Below are 7,565 nucleotides of genomic sequence, written 5' to 3' on the forward strand. Positions count from 1 at the left end.
GTTTTCAATGGACCTGGTGCAATCAGTACATTTAGCTTAGTACAACTGTAGCTTGATACCTATTACCTACCATGTAGCTTTAATTAGCTACCTGAAGTAGGTTGTTAGAAGAACTTTGACTCGGGACAAGCCGGGTCCGAAGGATAACATAATATAACGATAGAATGTAGGTATCAACCCAAGTAAATATATTGCTTGTACCAGGTCAGTGTATTCTCTTTTGAGAAGTGGACAGGCTTTCGCCTACATCCACTTCTCTTCGCAGGCCGTCATGGTGTTATTCTGGAAAACGTGTAATTGAAGAACCTGAGACGGCCCGCCTACACTTTAACTAACATTTCGTCTGAAATGTGTCTGATTGTTCATAAAAGACACAGTGCTCCAAGTCACACTTACTTTTAGCTCGCTAAATGGCGACCTAAAACTTTTTTTGGTCTCCATTTCAGAATTTCTGGTCGCCATTAACAAATTTTTCACTCGCCATGATGAAAACATGTGAATAACACAATTAAAACAATGAACTAACTAACATCCACATGTGTTATGTTTTTATTAAACCAAAGATTATTGATTACTGTGACTAGAAATCTTTTGCTAGTTAAAGGATATATTTTTATTACATACAACCACTCTTTGTATGGTACTCAGAAGAACACACGTAATCTGATCCTAGAATTAAAGTTTAATCAAAAGAAAATAAAACTTTGACAGTTGTTGAGACAGAACTTTGCCAATTGTTTATCATGTTTACTTGGTTACTTAAGACTACGTATCTTACCCATAGCGCAGTCGTTATCAATGCCGCCAAAACACTTAATTAATTGTGATGTGCAAGACATTGACCAAATACTTTAATAACCAGGTCAGAGAAACTCTAGAAAGCTTACGACATTTGGATGCCATTCTCTCAGAGACGTTATGTATATACATTTCTGGTTCTATCAAACTTTACTATTACAGCATGCTGTCATAACATTACGTGATCCAATTCCATACGGCGCTTTGTAAAGGTGTTAAAGTGTATATCTTCAAACATTTTCATGATAGAGAATCTTGAAAACGTTAATCTCGATCCCGATCATAAAAAGATGGACGTTGCCAGCCCAAATTTTCTCAGTCGCAAAAATGCGACTTAGTTTTAATTTCTTGTCGCAAAACAAATTTTTTGGTCGCAAATGCGACCGTTTTAGTCGCAACTTGGAGCACTGAGACATGTAACATTAACAATTTTAACATAAATAAACTCAACCGTCACAAGAAAACAAACCTTTACATATATGAGGGGTGATCAAAAAGTTTGCAAACTATCTCTATATCTACAAAACCACAATGCAGATTAGAATGAAATTCGGTACACACATAGCCATACACAAGGTCTATAAATAGCATATGCTGAATAAAGTTTCTCTCCTTGTTTGTGACGTCACAATGTGAAAATGACGTCACTTTTTAGGTCACTTGTGACGAAAAATAGTTGTCTCAGTCGAAGTCGTTCAACAAACGACTGTACTATTTATTGTAATATCTTAGAAATCCCTCTACAGTATCATATAATAATTTGTACACAGTTTATTGAGATAAATGAGTTCCTATAAATTCAATTAATGATTGGATTAATCGTTTTAGTGAAGGAAGGCTGATGGTTAAAAATGATACTTGTCATCTTGCCCAGTGAAAGCAAGTTTGAAAAGATATGTATTTTTAATTAAGCAATTTGTTATCAAAGACCTCCAATTAGCACTTTCAATTGAAAAATAGTTGAATATTTGAACAATGATATAAGTATTAAGACCAATTCTCTGTAATCACCAAAATATTTTGGCACTCATAGTTACAGATTTAAATTTTTATATCATATTTTGATACAGGTGTGTGAGTGATTATAAAATCTAAAAATAGTTTTTGAATTGTAAACTTGGTTGCCATAGAAACGGGATACAAACTTTCTTATTTTTGTAAATCATGAAAATCTGTATTTTTCATGAAAAACCATGTCTAGAAATGAACAGAGATATCTAAATTTGTATTTATTGTTGTTATCCAATATTAGAGATTCAAACAACAATATTTACAGTTCAATTTTAATTTTACACTCGTAAGTGGTCATGTTATGCATTGCAAAATGTCAAAAATATAGTAAATTTTGATAAGTTTTTACAGACTTAAAACAAAAAATGCAGCCATCTACAAATTAAGCAATAATAAAACATGAAAGGTTGATATTTGGTTATATTTAAACAATTAAAAAATTGGTGGGCAAATGACATGTGTAAAAGAAATTCAAAGGTAAATATCTATTTTTTCTGCATTTTGAAGCATTTTTTGCTTCCAAATTACTTCCCTTGGATTACTTTCTAGCGTTTGGAGGTACAATGTGTAGGCACTTGTAGTGGTAAATAAATAGTTTGGTGAGAAAACTTATCAAAGCGGGTCCGGGGTGAGGATTGGCAGTGTGGAAGAAGGAAAAGAGGCCAAGATATAATGCATAAGAAGACAAGAGGTAATTATAAATATTACAAATGCTATGTATGTACACTTTTTTCTCCATTTTATTGGCTTGCATGCATGTAACCCGAGATTCCTCTGCTATGAAAATTGTGACACCTGAACATGCTGAAGGGACCTCTGTCCTGACTCTCCCCAGTTCATTTACATACAAAATTACATAAAAATACATGATGATGGCAGACCATGAAGACATGAATCAGGTCAGACACAATCTCTTTATATAACCAGGTCCAGTACAATCAATTGATTTGGCTAGGTAGATAGCTGTAGGCCTATATTTCAAAGCAGGTTCTAAGTCGCTTGCGCAGTGCAGTGTTTAAAGCGTCTGCTCTAGAATTGCAAAGTAAGGAGTTTATGCTTATATCACAGGTTCATATCCCACTGTGGGATGTGGAGACCAGCCCTTCGGATGCTATTTAAGCCAGTAGGCACTGGAACAAAAAAAAATCCCTCACTGCTCAATGGTTGTGAGTGACAAGTATAGGACAAAATTTGTATCTCTCCAATGGCAAGTGGTGGGTCTCTCCATATTCATTTTGTATTAAAAAATTCTGAAGACTAAAGAGACTTTATACAAATCAATGCAATCTTCCTAACATTAAGTGAAAGTTTCCCTTTTCAGAAAAAAAAACCCAGGTGTATAAAAATATTTGAAGATGAAAAATCATGGTATGATGAAATCTTTGTGTATAACAGTAAATCCTCAAACATTACAGCCATATTATATAATACACATACTCCTGTATATAAAACAAAAAGTATTAAAATAGTTCTGTCAATAGAGAGGTTAAGCATTTTACTGTGTACGTCTACCTCTACATGTAAACCTAGCAGTGATTTTACATCGTGTTCTGTTTACCAATCTGCACGTGTACCGGTATGTGTAAAACATTTCAGCGCGACACTTTTCAATCCATTTGTATCAAATAAATCTATGACTTGAAATAAAAAAGATACATTGGATGTACGTAATTAATACTCAAATTCATACCAAACACCAGCTGAAAAATAAATATTATGTAGTTTGAGTTTAAGAAGCTACGTGTACTTGCGAATCTATACATTGTGTACAACTTGTAGAATTACAGGGTATGCAAAACTGATGACTTAAATCGCATAAAAATATGGGATTTCCCTAGGGACATGTTTAACCTCTCTTTTATATAGTGCTTGACCTGTACATATTTATATAGGAATCACCTTGTCCGTATGTCTGTCTGTCTGTGCAATCGTGTCAGGTCCATATCTTTCTTACAGAGAGACATTAGAATTTACTACTCCACACTAAGATTGCCCATGACCCAAGGGTGTGTCATGACCTTGACCCAAGGTCATTTGGGGAAGTTCAAGGTCACTGGAAGAAAAATTTCATAATTCGTGTTTGATACATATCTTTATTATGGAAAAACTTACTTCTGAAAAACCCAGCAGGGGTATTTTGTCCCATTTGGACAGTTCTAGTTTTGTATAGATAATATGACTTTCCTTTTGATCATGTTGACAGAAAAATAATTAACATATACATGTGTAGATTGATTTTTATTATAAAATTAATTAATTTTTATCTTGAATTTAGTGATTTTTAACAAAAATTGAATTTATATTCATTTTTTGTTTTCAAAGGATTCACCAAAGAGGATGAAAAGGAAAAGGAACAAGAACATATACACATGTAAATCATGGCTATAACAGAATTCAAATGAAACCTTGAAGTTAATTTTGGAAAAGACAATTTCAGGAATTGGGACAGCTTATAGATGCATTTCTCTTCAAGGTAACCAGTTTCAAAAATCAAATCTAAATTGTTAGAAAAACACAGTACTACATGTAGTATATGGTCTGCTCATTTCTCTTTTATTGATCAAAATGATTTTTAAAATTATAATAATATATTATTATGTTTATTCACCAATCAAGGGCCCACAGGGGGCATGAAATATGCATGTATCATACAAACAGAGCTGCCAACCCTTACGATTTTGGCGTAAGGTGTACGAAATCAGCGTCTAAATTACGCCTTACCATTTCTCTCTATATTCTTCCGATTTCAGTTTTTCTCCTTCCAAGTTTATAATACCGGTTTTTTCATAGCTGGCAGTCTATATTTTCTACTATTATAATATATTCATAATTCTTACAACGCTTGCTGGTATCAACGTTTCGGATTTAGAAGGCCGATTACATTCATGTCAACGCTTGCTTGTATCATCGGTTCGGATTTAGAAGGTCGATCACATTTGTGTCAATGTTTTAAAGTAAACAAACTGGAAACATGCCTCAGATTGCATGTCCATTTACAAAACATCTTCAGCGGCAGGGGGCCTAGGTGGTCCCTAGACCCTGCCTTACTATTTGTCATTTCAGAATGTTGGCAGCTCTCTAGAAAACATGTTTAACTTGAACTACTGTCATAATGATCATTAGAAAAACACCTCTTGATATAGGGTTTGCTTTTACATTTATGTATTTAATTTAATTATGTATTTAATTCAGTTTGATATTTGTCTTCATTTGAAGATATTGAAAATTGTATTTACTTCTGCAGGTAGAAAAAAGTCATCTTAAATATAGGAGTGGAGATGCAACATCATGAAGTTCAATGTGCAAAGCTGAATATCATAAAATCTCCAAACAACAGTGAAGCCTTAAAAGTTGGAGATATCACATTAAATTTTTTCCTTAGAAAGTACCATGATGTCTGTTACATGTACTAATAATTTAGTTTCCCAAATGAGGAGCAAAGTAGCTGGCTTGTCAGAGTGATTTTCCTGAAGATGAAATTGGAAATGAGAATATTCATGTGTGTCTCCATACTGGAAATCCTCAAGATTCAACCATATTTCTAAGTGACTCAGTGACATCATTATTTAAGGAAGCTCTTAACAGCACACTAATGAGCTCTACTTGAAGGAGTAGTTATATACAGTAAGAGTGATCTCCCCTTAGAAGTCAGATAGAAAAGAAATGGTTGCTTACCATTTATTTCACAATTTGTAATAGATTAAAATATTTTTACTAGCATTATTTTAGACAAAGAATAAGTACCGTAATTGATTAATATTCACATTAATTTTCCCAATAGTCAACAACAGGGTTTTCTTGTAGAAATAATGCAGATACTTGTTGAAAATGAACTAATAGTCTCAATGTGCATACCTTTATATGATATTTTTTTCCTTAATTGAAAGTCTGCAGATCACTTCTTGATACACATGTATTGTTTAGAGCTTCTTTAAATTTCATATGATATGTATTGCTAATTAAAATACATTATAGTTGATAATTTTGATGAAGGTTGAAAAAAAAATTCACAAGCTAACAGTACTTGTCTTAATTGTAATACTTTGTAGCCTTTTGTTCTATCATATGTAGCAGCAAGCTATGTATTTTTTTTGTGTGTTTTGGATTTTGTTTCATGTTCATATATTATAAAAGCATATAATTTAGAAATTATGATGTAGCCTTATTAACTGCAGTAATCAGTAATAGAGGACTATTATTTTTGTATTGTGCTAGAAATTGGGGGAGGGGGTAATATTTATGATCATAATTCTTGCCTATAGATATGAATAAATAATTTTTTATGGTTCAGCTGACAATATCTCATTGATTTTACAAATTTTAAGCTTAAATTCCTTGAATTTTTATTTTAAAAAGAAAATTTATCTTGTTATATGAAATGTTCATCAAAGCTGTTTTTTTGGCGAAATGCCAATTTTATGATTTTTCATTTTGTTATAGTCAACATTTGTTGTTATTTGCCCATGAATGTTTTTGAATATTTTCATTATTTGTGACAAGTACCTTCAGATGAAATAGGTGATACATTGTGAAAGTTCTGCTAATTTTTTATTTTTCTTCCCAAAATGTTGTAATTTTTCAGTTTTGACCAAATTTCAAAAAATTGATATTTTGCCATTGTTTGACAAAGTATTACAAAATTTTCAAATGATTATTAAACATATTAAAGATATCCATTGAAAGTGTTGATGTTGTAGTTTTATAAGATATTAGCAGCAGAGTTCTAATCTTAAATATGGGTTCAGCACAGATGGTGTAAATAGTGTGATTTTAGCAAAATTACCATACACAAATTAGCCCTATATGTCAGAAATTTTGTATCCCGGTTACCATGGTAACGGAGGATGTCCAGAAAAAAATTATGCCATACATATAAGTTTTACCCTAGGAAGATACTATATGCCAAGTTTGAAGAAAATCTGAGACTGTGCGTGCCAGACCCTTTCAGAATTACTTTGGTGATTACAGAGAATTGCTCTTAAATACCTAAGATATCTTTTACTTTAGATTTTAAACATATTAGATATGATAAAAAAGGATGCACTCATTCTCTATCCACCTTGAATAAAGATCTCTCCTGAGACAGAAGATTTGTGTTTTAATGGTCGCCATGCTTTTTGGAAAGGACGTTATTATCCACCCATTCTGTTGCCGAGATATGACCATTTCTAACAAATTAACTGTTCTTGTCATAAAAATTAACTCACATTGAAAGAAATATAAAACTCGGAAAAATCTTTTAACTTTTGTGACAGAACGCTACGGAGGGGGTCAGGTGACTGCCAATATCACGTGATTCGCGCATGCGCAGAACGGTGGTTGATGTGCATTAAAATCGGGGAGGATTAATTTAAAATATAATCAACATTAAAACCAAGTATTGTTTCTTGTATGGAAGTTATTCAATTAGTTTGTGAACTTTTTGATCACCCTCGTATTTTATCCATATTTACAACTTCTCATTCCCCGATTCAACAAATTCATGCTTTTCTACCATGGATTATTCGCAAAATGTGAAAATTCTAAGTCGGATAATTTGGAAAACATTGTTATCATTATTATAATTCTACCTTTCCAGACAAACGGGACTAAAAAGTTTTAAAACCAAGTTCAAAAGAATAACTGAAAAAAACTTGAGGAAGTAATGCCTCGTTAAATTATAATAGACAATTTCTACCATTTCACTATGACTTTTTGAAAAATATTTCAAATTTATTCGAATTAGAGATTTTGTATTCCTTCTAAAGTTATTTGCA

The 7,565-nt window shown here is 32.4% G+C and overlaps 1 long non-coding RNA gene across 1 annotated transcript; it reads left to right on the forward strand.

Moving 5' to 3' along the window:
* Window positions 1-2,373: 2,373 nt before the first annotated feature.
* On the forward strand, window positions 2,374-6,788 carry LOC134254307 (uncharacterized). The gene is made up of 3 exons (XR_009989296.1): window positions 2,374-2,500; window positions 4,132-4,282; window positions 5,054-6,788. It is a non-coding gene; the product is annotated as an uncharacterized LOC134254307 (long non-coding RNA).
* Window positions 6,789-7,565: the final 777 nt, after the last annotated feature.

Source organism: Saccostrea cucullata, unplaced genomic scaffold, assembly GCF_032062105.1.
Source record: "Saccostrea cucullata isolate Sc308-1 unplaced genomic scaffold, CSIRO_AGI_Scuc_v1 ctg18673, whole genome shotgun sequence".
Lineage (NCBI taxonomy): Eukaryota > Metazoa > Mollusca > Bivalvia > Ostreida > Ostreidae > Saccostrea > Saccostrea cuccullata.